Source organism: Nerophis lumbriciformis, linkage group LG09 (assembly GCF_033978685.3).
Source record: "Nerophis lumbriciformis linkage group LG09, RoL_Nlum_v2.1, whole genome shotgun sequence".
Classification (NCBI taxonomy): Eukaryota; Metazoa; Chordata; class Actinopteri; order Syngnathiformes; family Syngnathidae; genus Nerophis; species Nerophis lumbriciformis.
In genome coordinates, this window is record NC_084556.2 from 34,373,088 (window position 1) to 34,392,451 (window position 19,364).

The 19,364-nt window shown below is 39.6% G+C and overlaps 1 protein-coding gene across 1 annotated transcript in view; it reads right to left on the reverse strand.

The window, feature by feature from the left end:
* The window catches only part of opcml (opioid binding protein/cell adhesion molecule-like), a 384,261-nt gene that overhangs the window by 191,761 nt on the left and 173,136 nt on the right, over window positions 1-19,364 (reverse strand). The window lies entirely within an intron of this gene.

Here is a 19,364-nt window from a genome sequence, read left to right on the forward strand (position 1 = left end):
ATGTGTGTGTGTGTGTGTGTGTGTGTGTGTGTGTGTGTGTGTGTGTGTGTGTGTGTGTGTGTGTCTAGTAGGGTTGTACGGTGTACCGGTATTAGTATAGTACCGCGATACTAATGAATCATAATCGGTACTATAAAATAAAAGTGTATCTGCAAACGTTATTTTAGCGACATTGTGCAAGCAGACCATCAGTAAGCCACACCTTCTTCCTCTAGCTCTTACACACATACACAAGTAAGGAGTTAGAAGTCTCATGATCGGAATGTGTGTGAATGTAGTGATTTTCACTCAGGCAAATGTTAAAAGGCGATTGTAATCATACAGAAAATACATTTGTAACACAGTTTAATAGGCAAATATTAATATGTTATGGTTTTATCATTCATAACAAGTGAGACACTGTGTCACCTGCCTACCCGGACCACAACAATGTCAACCCTTCAATGTGAGAATAGCTTTTTTACTCATTTAAAACAAGTTACACCATAGTGTATAAAATCTTAGTGTGACATTAGAAACTTTGGTTTGTGTTAAAACACAATTGTGTTGACTATTGTATTGTTGGGACACTGCAGTTATAATGCTCCTCGCGAGCCAGGTGTGGCTCTTTTGATGATTGCATCCGGCTCGCGGATTTCGGCTTTTCAGATAAAACAAAATATTATCGCTTGTTTTGATCCATCCATCGATTTTCCACTGCTCATGTCTTGTTCAGGGCTGCAGTTGGCTACAGGAGCAACTGTCCATTATTTTAATTGGGTGATAATAGCCTACGTTGGGCGTTGCTGGGTAAACAGGTAAACGCCCCCTTTTGAATCAGTCTGCGCGGTCATTAGCTCAAAGCTAACCCTTCGACGAAGAAGATGGCAAAAAGAAAAAAAGATGAGTAGTATCCATACTTGCCAACCCTCCCGGATTTTCCAGGAGACTCCCGAAATTCAGCGCCTCTCCCGAAAACCTCCCGGGACATTTTTTCTCCCGAAATTTAGGCGGAGCTGGAGGCCACGCCCCCTCCAGCTCCATGCGGACCTGAGTGACGTGTTGACAGCCTGTTCACACGTCCGCTTTCCCACAATATAAACAGCTAATGATCGAGGGCGAGTTCTTGGTTTCTTTTGTGGGTTTATTGTTAGGCAGTTTCATTAACGTCCTCCCAGCGCGGTAACAACACACAACAACAGCAGTCAAGTTTTCGTCTACCGTAAAGCAGTTTGTCTGCCGTAAACAGCAATGTTGTGACACTTTTAAATAGGACAATACTGCCATCTACTGTACATAAATATGTGACCCACCCATAATGTGTCACATTTTTGTGTTGATTTATTTATTTTATTTTGTGGTTTGAATTCGTTTTTGGAGCTGTCATTACACATTTATCAGTATTCACATTGGTCAGTAGGGGGCAGTAGGGCGTTTCTTCCCAATTGAATGCTATCACCTGCAGACCGGACGTGTCTTGTCATTCTGATGAGCGCGACCAGTCTGTGAACAATTGAAACGTCCTGTGTGCTTTTTCCTCCTGTATAACAGGTTAGTTTTGGTGAATCAACTAACTGAATAATATCCATGTGATCTTTATAAGTTTAAGTACACATTCTGATGGTGGAGCCTAACTCTAAAGTGTTTGTGAGTTGTAGTTTGTATTTGTGAATGAATCCAGTGCACAGCTGCAGTAATCAATACAAAAAGGCGACGTGAGTGCGCAATGTTTATATAGGAACTTATGATCCTAATTCAGACTCCCAAATTAGAGCTCCCGTTTTCTTATTGATTTTAAAATGTATATTTGTATAATGTGTGTGTCCTGAAATAGTGACAGAGAATAGAACAAGGATGGAAAATTCAACCCTTAACTCAACAATGAGTAGATGAGTGTTATGTGTGTGTATATGTGTAAATAAATGAACACTGAAATTCAAGTATTTCTTTTATTTATATATATATGGCTAGAATTCACTGAAAGTCAAGTATTTCTTATATATATATATATATATATATATATATATATATATCTTAACCACACCCCCAACCACGCCCCCCGCCCCACCCCGACCCCACCCCCCACCCCCCACCTCCCGAAATCGGAGGTCTCAAGGTTGGCAAGTATGGTAGTATCGCACATTTCAGGATGAATGGACCGAAGAATTCGCCTTTGTGGAGAGAGCAGGTTCTGCAGTGGGTCTAATTTGCAATGACAAAATTGCATCGACGAAACGGTCGAATGTAAAGCGGCACTTCGACACACGCCATGCTTACTTTGCATCAAAATACCCTGCGGGAGACAGCAGAAAGAAAGCGTGCCAAGAGCTACTGAGCAGGGTGCAAGCTAGCCAGCATCAACTCTGCGTATGGACCCGGCAAGGTGACTATAATTCCGCTAGTTTTGCTGGATCTTTCGCAATAGTGAGGAACGGAAAACCATTCACAGATGGCGAGTATGCTAAAACGTTCATGCTGGATGTAGCCAATTAACTTTTTGATGATCTTCCGAACAAAGACAAGATAATTAAACGGATACAAGACATGCCTCTGTCTGATCGTACCATCATGATGGCAAACCAAGTGGAGGAAACGCAAGTGAAGGACATAAATGCAGCGCCGTTCTTTTCCCTGGCTGCATGAAGCTTAACCTCACCAAGTACCAACCAGACTACAAAGCCATCAGCAAATCCGTTCAGCACCAGAAGGCGCATTAATGGTGAGTATTATAACAACATTATTTAAAAGAATACATTTAGATGCTTATTGTACTCACATTTAGTTGAATTCAGTCTTAAAATATATTATATGGCTCTCACAGAAATACATTTCCAATTATGTTGCTTTCATGGCTCTCTGAGTCACAAAGGTTTCTTACCCCTGCCTTAAAGGAACTGCACTTTAAAAAAAAATGTTGCCATCGTTCTATTTCCGGAATCAAACATGCTTGTGTTGTAATCATGACAGACTTGGTAAAAGACAACGAAGACGGCTATTTTTGGACAAATGAGGATTGACAATCTTATCTTTTTTAAACTAAATATACTACTGCTTATAAGAGGGAGCGCGGAGAAGAGGGTGAAACGTTGGAGCAGACAGAAGCCGGGAGAGTGAGGTGAAAGCGACAACGCTATAAATGTGGAACTTGGAGTTATCCTATTTCGACATAAATGGATTGCTTACCCAAAATCAACAGGAAATGTCCCCGACCAACAGGACCAGAGTGAGTCGCCATGCGTGTTACTACAACTACTGTACATACGAGCTGTGTACAAACAAAACATGAAATGTGGGCTAATACTTTACAGATACTGTAATATGATGTTTTTCAGTCAGTACAGATTGGTGTTGTATCGCAGTGTTGTGCATTACAAATTCAAATGTGTTTCGTGTTGACGTAGAAGCTAGCTTATCTCTTGCCGTAGTTAGCTTTTGCGGTTAATACCGTAGTGCGGTGTTTTTCAACCACTGTGCCACACTAGTGTGCCGTGAGATACAGTCTGGTGTGCCGTGGGAGATTATGTCATTTCACCTAATTGGGTTAAAAACATTTTTTGCAAACCAGTAATTATAATCTGCAAATAATGTGCCGTTGTTGAGTGGCAGTGAGCAGGTAAAAAGGTATCTAACGCTTAAACCGAAAATAAACAAAAGGCGAGTGCCGCTAAGAAAAGGCATTGAAGCGTAGGGCTGGCTATGCAAAACGCAACTAAAACTGAACTGGCTGCAAAATAAACAAAAACAAAATGCTGGACGACAGCAAAGACTTACAACGTGTGGAGCAGACGGCGTCCACAAAGTACATTCGTACATGACAATCAACAATGTTCACACAAAGAAGGATAGCATCCGCACAACTTAAGCATTCTTGATTGCTAAAACAAAGCAAGTGTGGGGAATGTTCAAGGAAGACATGAAATTGCTACAGGAAAATACCAACAAAACAGGAAAAGCCACCAAAATAGGAGCGCAAGACAAGAACTAAAACACTACACACAGGAAAACAGCAAAAACCTCCAAATAAGTCAGGGTGTGATGTGACAGTTGGTGACAATACACCTACTTTGAGACAAGAGCTATAGTGATGCATGCTTTTTAAATTGTCAATATCGGCTGCTGAGTTTTATTTTTCAATGATTTCTGCTGGTGGTGTGCCGCGGGATTTTTTTCAAAGAAAAAAATGTGCCTTTGCTCAGAAAAGGTTGAAAAACACTGCCGTAGTGTAACGATGTGTTACTACGCAAGAAAAAGAGTTCCTCAGTGTTCCCTCTTACAATAACAATGTCGCTACAGCTTGGTTATTATACAGGTTACGGAACGTAAGTTAAGTACTGTTGACGATTGTTTTATGCATTTTTAAAGTGATTTAGAGGTAGAGTTGATTGCTCCCATAAGCTGCATTGCTAGCCACCGATACGAGCCAATTTTTACATGTTAGAAACCAAAAAAAAAATAAAAAAATAATGCGTTTGTCTTCTTATCTCTTATGATTGTAAAAGACAGGCAAAATTCAACAAAAAAAAATGCAGTTCCCCTTTAAATCTTTTACTTCAATTGTTACACCTACTTGACTTGTGTATCAATATGGGACAGTGGAATACTTTTGCCACGTTCCAGTATACAGATTGTTTTAGCGTTACTTTAGGGTGCAGAGAAATGATTAGGGGGTCTAGCAAGACTCCAAAAAGTACCAGTCAAAAAATACAAAACAAAAGGCTGGCCAGGGAGCTCAGACTACTGCTCATGGGAATACAAAAAGGCGGCCAGGTCACAAAGTCTATGGTAAACCGCATATATCTGAAGAACATCAAGACAGTGTGAAGCAATGACGTGCGGTGACCTTCACGCCAGGAAAAAACTTTCTCTGGAATTTTGCCCATTATTGACAATCCCTATGTCAAGACAAGAACACATGTATTTAATTTGTTGTTGCATTCTAATTTGTAATCATCTGCTCTTTCTAGGTGGCTGGCAATGCAGCTAATAGAAGTAATTAATTATGTTTCTAAATCACTCTAAAAATGCATGCCAACAATACTTCATTTAGATCTCGTTACCTGAATTTTAACCAAGTTTTAGCGACGTCGTTATTATAAGCGTTTACGCAGACAACCTATTTCAGCCGCGTCGTGTTACAGAGAGCTAACGAGCTTGTGCAGCTGCAGTGTTGACATACTGAGCTGCTGCATCACAATCTCTTTCCAGTTGCTGAACATTAATTCTAGATGATAAATTATGCATCTCACCTGGATAATAGAAGGTTGTGCTCAAAAACCGAAAAGTTGGTCATCTAAAGTTAAAGTACCAATGATAGTCACACACACACTAGGTGTGGTGAAATTAACCCCTGCATTTGACCCATCCCCTTGCTCACCCCCTGGGAGGTGAGGGGAGCAGTGAGCAGCAGCGGTGACCGCGCTAGGGAATCATTTTGGTGATTTAACCCCCAATTCCAACGCTTGATGCTGGGAGGCAACGGGCCCCATTTTTATAGTCTTTGGTATGACTCGGCCGGGGTTTGAACTCACAACCTATCGATCTCATGGCGGACATTCTAACCACAAGGCCACTGAGCAGGTTATGAGCATTGAGCATCTGGGACATTCAACTTATACTTGGAGATGGCGAGAAAAACATGCTGTCTGCGGAACAGGACAACAGTTTTCTTTTGTTAACCCTTTGTGTGGATTATGAGAGATCTTCATCTAAACAGGGTTGTATCAACATCCCATCAGTCGGCATCCCAGTGAGAGCAGACTTGTACAGTAAGTGATTGTTTTATTATGGTTTTTTTTAATTCTCAGGAAGTCTGTCATGATTAGAAGTTGTTGCTGAAGAAAAAGATAAAATTATTATGTGTCTATAAAATAATGTTCCTCCGTATGCTTAACATTAGCAAAATATGCCTGTTACTACATTACATACCTACATACAGTGTGTATATAAAACCATGATGAAGGTATTTTTGGGGCGCTTTATAGGCGGAGTAGAGGGACACTCATTCACTTCATTGTTCTCATCTTGTGGTTAGAGTTATTGTGTAGAAATATGGGGAAATAACTACAAATGTGCGCTACATTCGTTAACCGTGTTACAAAAAAGATCAGTTAGAATAATACATAATGTTGGATATAGAGAACATACAAACACTTTATTTATTGAGTCAAAAATATTAAAGTTCGGTGATTTGGTAAAATTGCAAACAGCTAAAATGATGTACAAAGCAGACTATAACCTGCTACCCAAGAATGTACAACAATTCTTCTCAACTAAAGAGGAGAAATATAACCTTAGAGGAAAAAATAATTTAAAACATTTGTATGCACGTACAACACTTAAAACCTTTCGCATATCAGCATGTGGAATTAAATTATGGAATGGATTAAGTAAAGAAGTTAAACATTGTACTGATATGATCCAGTTTAAGAGGTTGTTCAAAATAATAGTGCTTACAAAGTACAAAGAAGAATTATGAGAAATACTCTCAACCTTATTGAAAGTAAGATATTCTTCATCTCAGTATTTTAATAATGACTGAATGAATTAATTACATATTACAAAAAAGGTTATAAAAAGGTCAGTAAATGATTCTATATATTTGTAAACACTCTGAAGTGGGAAAGGGGTAGGATTAAATAAGCTTTGCTTCTTCCTACTCCTTTTCGAACATGATGAAAAGTGAAATGATATGAAATTGTGCTGTATTATACTGTAAGTGTGTTCATGTTCGAAATAAACTAAAAGAAAGAAAGAAAGAAAGAGTGTCCGTCCTGAGATAGGCAGGTTGTGAGTTCAAACCACGGCCGAGTCATACCAAAGACTATAAAAATGGGACCCATTGCCTCCCTGCTTGGCACTCAGCATCAAGGGTTGGAATTGGGGGTTATATCACCAAAATGATTCCTGGGCGCGGCCACTGCTTCTGCTCACTGCTCTCCTCACCTCCTAGGGGGTGATCAAGGGTGATGGGTCAAATGCAGAGGATAATTTCACCACACCTAGTGTGTGTGTGACAATCATTGGTACTATTACATGCAACATTGTAAAAAAAAAAAGTGCAGTTCCCCTTCAAGATAATATTTAACTTTCATAATGTTACCAAATACTTCTTAGCCCCTTGTATTTACTTTTATAAAATCAAAACCATTTGTGGTATTGCCTTTTATTTGTACATGAAGTACATGTGCCGGCCCTTCTCCAGGGAAACTTACTTTGTTGTATAAGACTGATCACGTGTTTTGTCTGAAAGTCCAGTTTTTGAGGTTGGATACATAATCCTCCATATTGACAACCAAATTCAGTCATCCATTCTTTCAGCAGGGCATAGCTTGTTGCTAAAAGAGACAATAGAATATGCACCTGCTAGCTCACGTACCACACGATGACCACAGCACCCGTGTGTACGACTTTGTTGTATTTTATAATCAGATTAACAATAATGAAGTCACCCTTCCATTAAATACATTACACAAACTACTTTGTACATGTGTCAAGGTATCAAAATGTTACTGCAAACATTGTACAGTGCATCAGGAAAGTATTCATATAATTTGGTTTCTCATGGTCTGAGAGTCTTTCAGGTGCATTTTGGCTATCTTTTTACTAAGAAATATCTTCCGTCTGGCCATTATACCATACAAGCCTGATTAGTGTATGGCTGCAGAGATGGTTGTCCTTCTGGAAGGTTCTCATCTCTCCAGAGAGGAATGCTGTAGCTCTGACAGAGTGACCATCAGGTTCTTGGTCACCTCCCTGACTAGACTAAGATGAATGCAGCAATGTACAGAGACATCCTGGATGAAAACCAACGCTTCTCATCCAACCTGATTCAGCTTGAGAGGTGCTGCAAAGAGGAATGGACAAAGAAGAAAGGGGGAAATTGCCCAAAGATAGATGTGCCAAGCTTGTGGCATCGTACTTGAAAATACTTTGTCATGATCTGGCAGCTCTTCTGCTGCCTGTCTTCTTTTTGTTGCAGTGCCTGGTTTCTAGGTCACAGGGCAGCGCCACTGACTCGCACACCTGACTACTACTCATCCTGACTACTTAAAGGGGAACATTATCACCAGACCTATGTAAGCGTCAATATATACCTTGATGTTGCAGAAAAAAGACCATATATTTTTTTAACCGATTTCCGAACTCTAAATGGGTGAATTTTGGCGAGTTAAACGCCTTTCTAATATTCGCTCTCGGAGCGATGACGTCACAACGTGGCGTCACATCGGGAAGCAATCCGCCATTTTCTCAAACACAGAGTCAAATCAGCTCTGTTATTTTCCGTTTTTTCGACTGTTTTCCATACCTTGGAGACATCATGCCTCGTCGGTGTGTTGTCGGAGGGTGTAACAACACGAACAGGGACGGATTCAAGTTGCACCAGTGTCCCAAAGATGCGAAAGTGGCAAGAAATTGGACGTTTGTTCTGCACACTTTACCGACGAAAGCTATGCTACGACAGAGATGGCAAGAATGTGTGGATATCCTGCGACACTCAAAGCAGATGCATTTCCAACGATAAAGTCAAAGTAATCTGCCGCCAGACCCCCATTGAATCGGCCGGAGTGTGTGAGCAATTCAGGGACAAAGGACCTCGGTAGCACGGCAAGCAATGGCGGCAGTTTGTTCCCGCAGACGAGCGAGCTAAAGCCCCTGGATGTCTTGGCTCACACCGTCCCTTATGCCACCGAAGATGATCAAGAGAAGAATATCGACCCTAGCTTCCCTGGCCTGCTGACATGAGGGTATGTCTACAGAATATATTAATTGATGAAAATTGGGCTGTCTGCACTCTCAAAGTGCATGTTGTTGCCAAATGTATTTAATATGCTGTAAACCTAGTTCATAGTTGTTAGTTTCCTTTAATGCCAAACAAACACATACCAATCGTTGGTTAGAAGGCGATCGCCAAATTCGTCCTCGCTTTCTCCCGTGTCGCTGGCTGTCGTGTCGTTTTCGTCGGTTTCGCTTGCATATGGTTCAAACCGATATGGCTCAATAGCTTCAGTTTCTTTTTCAATTTCGTTTTCGCTACCTGCCTCCACACTACAACTATCCGTTTCAATACATTCGTAATCTGTTGAATCGCTTAAGCCGCTGAAATCCGAGTCTGAATCCGAGCTAATGTCGCTATAGCTTGCTGTTCTTTCCGCCATGTTTGTTTGTGTAGGCTTCACTATGTGACGTCACAGGAAAATGGACGGGTGTATATAACGATGGTTAAAATCAAGCACTTTGAAGCTTTTTTTAGGGATATTGCGTGATGGGTAAAATTTTGAAAAAAACTTCGAAAAATATAATAAGCCACTGGGAACTGATTTTTAATGGTTTTAACCATTCTGAAATGGTGATAATGTTCCCCTTTAAGCTCTCCAGTCCATTCACTTGATGGTTCATCCTCTGCTTTGGCTACACTCACGCCTCTCGTTTCCTGTGGCTCTGCCCCAGCGTTGTGATAATAACTCCTTTTGTGTTCATCCTTAGTTATTTTCCCTCACTCATTTTTGAGTGCACTTTTTATCATTTATCCATTATTCTTATGTATTTTTTGCTCTGCATTGGGGTCCTACTCTAAGCTGACCGTGACATACTTGAGGCTGTACTTACCGCCAAAAGCGCATCAACAAATTATTGAGCAAAGGCTGTGAATACCTATGTACATGTGATATCTGACTTTTTTATTTTGAATACATTTGCAAAAAAAAGCTTTTTACTTTGTCGTTATGGGGTACTGTGTGTACAATGTTGAGAACAAACATGAATATATTCCATTTTAAAATAAGACTGTCACACAACAAAATGTGAATAAAGTGAAGCGCTGTAAATACTTTCCGGATGCACTGTATGTGTCAAGATGTCAAACAAAAAAAAAGCCATGCACTCAAATACTATTTAGCTTGCTTGTGGACTAAAGCAGTGGTTCTCAACCTTTTTTCAGTGATGTACCCCCTGTGAACATTTTTTTAATTCAAGTACCCCCTAATCAGAGCAAAGCATTTTTGGTTGAAAAAAAGAGATAAAGAAGCACTATGTCATCAGTTTCTGATTTATTTAATTGTATAACAGTGCAAAATATTGCTCATTTGTAGTGGTCTTTCTTGAACTATTTGGAAAAAAAGATATAAAAATAACTAAAAACTCGTTGAAAAATAAACAAGTGATTCAATTATAAATAAAGATTTCTACACATAGAAGTAATCATCAACTTAAAGTGCCCTCTTTGGGGATTGTAATAGAGATCCATCTGGATTCATGAACTTAATTCTAAACATTTCTTCACAAAAAAAGGAAATCTTTAACATCAATATTTATGGAACATGTCCACAAAAAATCTACCTGTCAACACTGAATATTGCATTGTTGCATTTATTTTCACAGTTATTTTTGGCAGACATTTTAGTGAGAAACCTGAGCTTGTGCTTCACTGAGTTTATGAACTTACATTCATATTTTGTTGAAGTATTATTCAATAAATATATTTATAAAGGATTTTTGAATTGTTGCTATTTTTAGTATATTTAAAAAAAATCTCACGTACCCCTTGGCATACATTCAAGTACCCCCAGGGGTATGCGTACCCCCATTTGAGAACCACTGCACTAAAGCAGTGACAAAATATTTGCCACGCCCTCGTCTGTTTTTGACCCGCATCCAGTGTTATCAGGACTAGGCGCAGTGCACAAAAACTGGCAGCTGTTTAAACCTGTCGGCAACCTCCTGTCTGGTTTTTGCCCTGTATTTCATCAGGACATGTACAAATCGAGGGATTTTTGCTCAGGAAAATTGTTTAAAAAAAGGTCAGAAAATAAATTTTCATTCAAAGATAGTTTAGTGGAAAATATCAATATGTATTACTTATTTTTTTAATTGTTCATCATGACAAGTCCCCTGACTGCATGTCCCTGATGTGAAGACTTGATACGGAGCACAAACAACGATCCGGGAACTAGCCAAAGCTCCAAGCTGAACAAAATAAAGCCTGATAAGCAATCAATACCAGGTGCTCTCATAACACTGTGTACAAAACAGGAAAAAAACAAGCAAAATAAAAGCACGTCACAGAAAAAAATTATAGACGCCTAAGAAAACCAACACAAGAAGTCCAACCAGAATGTGTCATTTAAATAAATAAATTAATTAATACACCAAGATTAAGTAGTCATGTTTTGTTTGAGTAAATGTGCTGTACATGTTTACAGTGCATTTTATTCAATTAAAAAATGTTAAATTTGATTAATACATGTGTTTACATCACTTTGTTTAATATGATCTTACGTTTACTTATTTGCTTTCATCTCAATTTGGAACAATGCAGAAGAAAAGGGACTGACAACATCATTTTAAAAGAATACAGGCCAAAAATAAATGCGTAATAAACCACTATATAGGGTACAGTTTTGGACGTTTTACTTACAGTATGTCAAGTAATAAATAATGTGTTGAAACTGTTGTGATGAAATTCCTCTGACTTATTTGCAAAGATGCAAGAATAAGTACTTTGCCTCACAACTGATCTATTCCACTTAATATGTACAAGTAGACATACAGTCTAAAGTATGACCATTCATTGAATGTTATATTGTGAGGACAATATTTTCCTTTTGATTTATTATAAGAATACAGTCAATGCATTTGCAATGTCTATTTAACAAACAAACACTTAGTATTTATAAATACATATGTAGTGTTGCTGTATGAATGCCAACAAGAAAGATCATGAGATATCATCTGTAATGCCTCCAGTACATGTCCCACCCATTAAGTGGGTTTGCAAAACTGATTGAATTCCATCCATCCATTTTCTACCGCTTATTCCCTTTGGGGTCGCGGGGGGAGCTGGAGCCTATCTCAGCTACAATCGGGCGGAAGGCGGGGTACACCCTGGATAAGTCGCCACCTCATCGCAGGGCCAACACAGATAGACAGACAACATTCACCATCACATCCACACACTAGGGCCAATTTAGTGTTGCCAATCAACCTATCCCCAGGTGCATGTCTTTGGAGGTGGGAGGAAGCCGGAGTACCCGGAGGGAACCCACGCAGTCACGGGCAGAACATGCAAACTCCACACAGAAAGATCCTGAGCTCAGGATTGAACCCAGGACCTTCGTATTGTGAGGCAGATGCACTAATCCCTCTTCCACCGTGCTGCCTGATTGCATTCCATTGTCTTCAAATAAAAACAGAAACATTACACAACCAAAGTAATTGTTAACAAGTTTAGGTACACAATAAATCATCCATAATCCAGTTCGTTAAAATTGAACATGTAAACAGGAATAATTACTTTGAAATGACTTAACTTGCTGAACAAAGACATTATAAAACCATCCAATTAAGATACCACATAATGATACAATAAATGTTCTGAAAAACAAATAAAAAACAATGTTTGCATAATATGAATAGCTAAAAGTAATAACGTTAACAATACAAGGTTTTCTCTCTGAGGTGGAAATTAATATACAAACGGATGGCATATAAAAAAAAAAAAGTTCTGATAACAATAAGAAAAACCCCAAAAAAACTACTAGTAGGCCCCTGGGCGATATGGCCTAAAAAAAAAAAAAGTCCTGATTTTTTCACAAAAAATCTGATTTACGACTATTTCCCTACTTTTTAAGGAACCCATTGAATACAAATAACAGAGATCATTCAAAACTGTTTTTTCTTTTATCTGATCAAAAACTAGTATATAGAAATGACACTGCGAACACTGCATCTTACTCTTAGCAAAATTATAATTTGAATAATGTGGATCTTTTTAGACTACGGTATTTAAAAGATGAACAGAGAACGGTTTTGAAGGCATTTATTGGTGGCAAGGATGTTTTGGCTCTTCTTCCGACCGGGTTTGGATTTCCCAGTGTCGCTCTCATCAGCTTCACAGGTTGATTTGGATGTGAGTGGTTGAAGTAGCACGCCATTCAAGATAACGGACAAGTGGTTTATCCAATCACATACAATGATTTTTTTTTACAAGGCCTCGCCTTCTGAAATACATCTCCTATTGAGTACTCTCAGACCAATGTGTGGAGCTCAGCGAACGACAAGGATCTGGCGATAGTCAGGTTAGGTGTGGTTCCTACCAGTTTTAAACACGTCGTGGTCCAACCGCTTTTAAAGAAACCTGGTCTGGACAGTTCAGTTTTAGCCCATTTTAGACCCATTTCTAAGCTGCCTTTCCTCTCAAAGATCTTGGAGAAGATTGTTTTTACCCAGTTATACACTTTTTTAGAGGACTGTGATATTTTAGAAGTCTTTCAGTCTGGGTTTCAACCCCTCCATAGTACCGAGTCGGCATTAGTAAGGGTTTTTAATGACATCCTTCGAGCAACGGATTTAGGTGATCATGTGATTTTAGTTTTACTCGATCTAACAGCAGCATTTGACACGGTGGACCATAATATCTTAATTAGCCGCCGACAGCATCAAGTGGGCATTTGCGGTACTGCTTTGAGTTGGCTGAAGTCATATTTGACAAACAGAACCTTTGCTGTAAATGTTGCTGGTTCTGAATCCTCTGTTGCTCCCTTGACATGTGGGGTCGCACAGGGCTCAGTTTTAGGACCACTGCTGTTTCCTATTTATTTACTTCCCCTGGGGTCAATCCTAAGAAAGCATGATATTTATTTTCATTGTTATGACACACAAATTAATTTTCCGTTAAAAATAAATCATGCCTCTTCAATGCAGCCACTACTTGCTTGTCTTGATGATATCAAGGCCTGGATGGTCCTACATTTCTTAAATTTCAATGAAAAGAAGACTGAAGTAATAGTATTTGGACATAGTGGTACCTGTGAGCTCCCCCCTGTTGACTTTGGCCCCTTGGCTTTGCACGTTAAGCCCATGGTCACCAACATGGTGACCATGCCGCTTGTATACAGCCTGTGTTACATTGTACAATAATAACAATTATAAGAATAGACGATATAAGAAAAATGTGTTAATACTAATTACTATTAACAGACTTGTTTTTAAATGTATGTAAATTATTTTTAGCATTCAAAAAATAAAAACATAAATACATTACACAGGCTGTAGATTTTACAGTGTGGAAAGTCATGATGTCAGAATGTTTCTGCAAACAATGTATTTGTGTCAGGATGACACGAAGAAATAGCCATGCCCTCATGTATTGCTTTGCTTGCTTGTGCACTAAAGCAGAGAGGAACTACTCACCACCGCTTTGTCTGTTTTTGACTCTGGATTCTTCCAGTGTACTCAGGACTGAGTGCAGTGTAAAAAAACTGGTATGTTCGTTGGCACACTCTCAGCTGTGAAAGCCTGTAGTCTCCTCCTGTCAGGTTGTTGCCCTGTATTTCATCACCAAATGTGCAAGTTTTTTTCTACTTAAGAGAACATAGTTTAATGGACAAATATTAATTCTTGTTTTGTTATTATTCTTCTTCCTCACCGCCCTGCCCTGACCGCACAAACCTGATTGAGGACATGAGGCCGTTTTCCTTCATGATTTGCTCTGAAAATATGTGATTTAAAAAGTGAAATCATTTTAAAAGGAACAGAAACAGTGTACAGGTGTATGTACCTATTTGGTTAGTTAGCTATTTCCATTATGGAATGTTTACTAAAAATAAAAAAATTAATTACGCAAAAAATAAGAACAAAAACAAAGAAACACCAATGAAATCACAAACACTTTTACATACAAACCAACATGTCAAAAGCACAAGTAGTTTCAAAATAAATGATTCTAGAACAACAAAATTAGGAAAACCAATGAGGTGGCGACTTGTACTCAGAGGGACAAGCAGTAGAAAATGGATGGATAGATGGGGACGGCGTGGCGAAGTTGGTAGAGTGGCCGTGCCAGCAATCGGAGGATTGCTGGTTACTGGGGTTCAATCCCCACCTTCTACCATCCTAGTCACGTCCGTTGTGTCCTTGGGCAAGACACTTCACCCCTTGCTCCTGATGGCTGCTGGTTAGCGGCTCGCATGGCAGCTCCCGCCATCAGTGTGTGAATGTGTGTGTGAATGTGGAAATACTGTCAAAGCGCTTTGAGTACCTTGAAGGTAGAAAAGCGCTATACAAGTATAACCCATTTATCATTATTTATGGCAATAGGAAAGTTAAACAATCTCTCAGTTTCTCAAAACAATAGTAATAACAGAGCAAGAGTCCATCCATTTTCTACCGCTTATTCCCTTTAGGGTCGCGGGGGGCGTTGGAGCCTATCTCAACTACAATTGGGCGGAAGGCGGGGTACACCCTGGACAAGTCGCCACCTCATCGCAAGGCCAACACAGATAGACAACAGTCACACTCACATCCACACACTAGGGCCAATTTAGTGTTGCCAATCAACTTTTCCCCATATGCATATCTTTGGAGGTGGGAGGAAGCCGGAGTACCCAGAGGGAACCCACACAGTCACGGGGAGGACATGCAAACTCCACACAGAAGGATCCAGAGCCCGGGATTGAACCCAAGACTACTCAGGACCTTCGTATTGTGAGGCAGATGCACTAACCCCTCTGCCAAGAGTATCTTGATTAATCAGTTATTTAATCTTCATGTAAACCAAACTAAAATAGAAGAAATAAAACAGTAATTCAAATAGTTGTTTGTGGCTTATGATAAAACCCCAAAAGGAAGCTGTTCATCCTCTTGTAAGGTGGAAAAAAGTGGGTTAGTTTTGCCAGAGGCTTATAGGATGTACAAGCAGTGACACCTGCCTCAGTTGCCAAGCGTTTTCAGTTCAAAGCAATTGCTTTTTCATATGGGACCAATGGCATCTGATGTTCCAGGATCCAGTCCAACGTAATGACAGCATCACTCAAGTGAAACCAAGTGGTGGCGTATGATGAGTAGTGCAAATGCTGGATCTTGCGATCAGCATGTGTAAAAGTCCACACATACACCAGCAGAGATAGTCTTTATTTCCTTGTATTTAGAAATTCTGACTTTCAGGCATGTTGATTTTACCAGTACTATCAATGGGTTTTCATGTTTTTTTAAATTAGGTACATGATGTATTTGTATCGGAATTTCACAGTACTGCAACTTTGGTTCTGTTCCCAGTCAGTACACATTAGAGAGGGTGACAGGAAGTGTGCACAGCGATGATTAGCCATAGTGCATAGGGTATCCCAGAACGTGGACACTATAATTTGTTGTTAAAGTCTTACGTTTGGAACGGTTTCTGTTGAGATACGTAAACAGACATATACAATGTGGATAAGACAAAAGCAGTGTGCCGCCACTGACAAGTCAAGAACGGGAACAGAGCTACATGCCTGAACTAGTAATTCTGAATTTTAGCTAGTGAGTAACTTTAAATCTACTAAAAAGAAAATAATAATTTAGACTTGTTAAACTCTTACTCACACTTTGTCTGCATCATTGTACTATCCTCAAAATAAGTGCTGTAAACCAAGGATTTTCAAGAGTGTCCAAAGTGTTGGCTAATGTAAATATTTTCAGCCGGAAGCTTGTTTTTCTAATGTAAAATTATTACCCATGAGATGTATCATTAAGGGTTGTCTTTGAATTAGGATTTTCATAGTCAAATCTGATTCTCTCGATTTTGTCTGTAGTCGATTAATGGTCAAATATGGGCAAACAATAAGTACACCTAATGGGGAAGCCCCACAAATAAACAAATCTTGTTTGCAACTTTTGACACTGAATAAGGTTAAAAACAAATAACATAGAACTGTTGAGGGAGTTTTAGTGAGGTCCTCAGAGCCGGGGTCGCATTAGGCTCTGGTGGAGCGCCAAATTTCATTATGTGCACAGGTGTCAAACTCCCTGGCCAGAGGTCCAGAGCTGGTTCAGAAATGTATTTCATCTGTAGAAAAGATGAACATCAACATGCATACGTGGCGAATTTCAGCAAATAGAAACCATAACATACCGCAGCAACACCACCTCAAATATACCTTGGGTCTGATCTACAGTACTAAGATCCAAACACCAGGCACTTAACAGTATTTGTAAAATATCAAATTGTGTGTACTATTAGTGGGAGTGTTGTGTGTGATCTGTGTTGCCTGAATGGAAACACCAGAAGCTGTCCTAGTGATTGACACCAGTCCAACCAGTAAGGAAAGGGGAGAGACAGCCATCAAAACCCCAAAAAATAGAGAGGCCAGTGGAATTGACAGCGTCCACACAGAAATGCTAAAGGCTGACGTAAAAACCTTAGCTGATATTCTTACCGACTTCTTCCACTCTAGCTTGACTTCAAAAACAATCTCTGAGGACTGGACAAGGGGTCTTGTTATAAAGCCTCCCAAAAATGGAAACCTCAACACCTGTGACAGCTGGCCAGGCATCACAATACTATCCGTACTATCCAAAGTGTTTTGACGAATCCTCAGATGAGAATTGACTCAGCTATCTACACCAAGCTGAGAGAAGAACAAGTTGGCTTCAGGAAGGGTCTAGATTTTTGCCCTGAGAAATATAATTGAGCAATGTTGAGAGTAGAACTGTCCACACAACTGCACATTAACTTTATTGACTTCATGAAAGCTTTTGCACACCTTGATAGAGTTGTTCTACCAAAACTTCAAATACAGTGTCATAGTCAATAGAAACCTACTCGAGTAGTTTTCTGTGAAGTCTGGTGTGAGAGATTGTTGCATCATCTCACATGTGTTTTTGATTGGAATATGCGCAACGCAACTGCACATAGCAATACATGTTAAGGGAAGTGTATACTGCTGTAACCCGTTATTATGGCAAACGACATCCACACAATCCACAGAAAATCGTCTTGAAGTGGCACATTAGCAGGGGGATCCTCCCTGATGTACGACATATTACGCAGCTCATAAAAAAACAAACTACAGGACCTCCGGTGCTCGAGGGTGCCTCCACATTTCATTTGGATCATGTTGTCATCTGATGACAGGCAGCTAAAGATGGAGAGGCAGAAAAGAAAGCTCTCGGGCGCTCAAGACAGTAAACGGAAGAGGTAGAAAGATTCCGTTAGAATATAAAAAAACTTTTCAAAGTGGTTAAAAGTCTGTGGGTAAGTTATGTCAGTGTATTAAGAGAGGGCTTATAAAAAGGCAGGTTGGCTAAACTTACTCTGAGTACATATTACGGTTGTCTAAAGGTCTGTGGATCAGTAATACAGCTTTCGAATAAGGATTTTCATAGTCAATTCTCAGTCGTTAGATTTTGCCCATAGTTGTTATTTTTTAAGAGCAACGCTAATGTTACTGTCTGTGTTGGTCTCGAACCCTAAGGTGCAGAGGTAGCACAGGTAAACATACTGTATATTTATGTTGAAACACAAAGGAACAGTGCAGCAAGGAAACGCCTGAAAAAAGAGAGGACAGTTAGGAAAGCTACCTTCACACTGCAGGGTCAGATGTCCAATTCAAATTTTTTTGTCATATCAAGTCTTATTAGTGGCCGTTCACATTACAAAAAAAAATTTGATATCTAATGTGAATGCAATCTGACCCACATGTGGACATGACGTCATGACGTAGCATGTACTGCAGTGTTTACGGAAAGAAAAAATGGCCTCAGCTCTGGTCGGTCTCAGTACTGGCGCATATGTGGCAATTTCAAATCATTTTTGCATTTAAACGTCTTCTCCCCGTCATCTTTGTTGTAGCGGTGTAGCGTGCAAGGACAGGAGTGGAAGAAGTGTCAAAAGATGGAGCTAACTGTTTTAATGACATTCAGACTTAAATCAATTACGGAGCAGCATCTCCTCATCCATGGCTCACTAGTGCAACAACAACGCCGGGAATGTGTCCCGTGAAAAAACATCCTACTAAAACTCTCTAATAACTAAAGTTCCTTGGGTGAATTATGTAAACCTACTACACCGGTAATTTTTAACACTTCCATAGCGAGTCTACTGACAGATATAAGTTAGAACTTTACACTACATTATATTAGAAATGGCAACAGTGGAGGATGAATGTCCCATAACAAGAAGATACAGAAAAAGAAGAAGCTTATCGACAAAGATGGACCGCACACATTTTCAGGACTTATGCAGAACCCAAATACAGAGCAGCAGGTACCAGAAGGTAAGAAAAGTTGGTTTTGCACAATATTGCAAAACAAAAAGCCAGATAATATGTCTGCTAATAGGTGATATTTTGCGGTCCTTATACACACACCACAATAATACCTGTATGTTGAAGCACAGTACGTCTGACTACGGTAGCCGTAATGCACAGACAATACATCAAGGAGTGCGGCTTCAAAGACGTACCAAAACATATTGACAGATTTTTGAGCGCTGTATCTAATGTTTTTCTTGATGGAACATTTAAAGATTTAGTGTTGTTTACTGGCGTCATCTTGCGGTCTACATGTATCTCTTATATGTGACTATCATCTACTCCCTTACCATTACACCATGTGCCAAATAAATTTGCTTT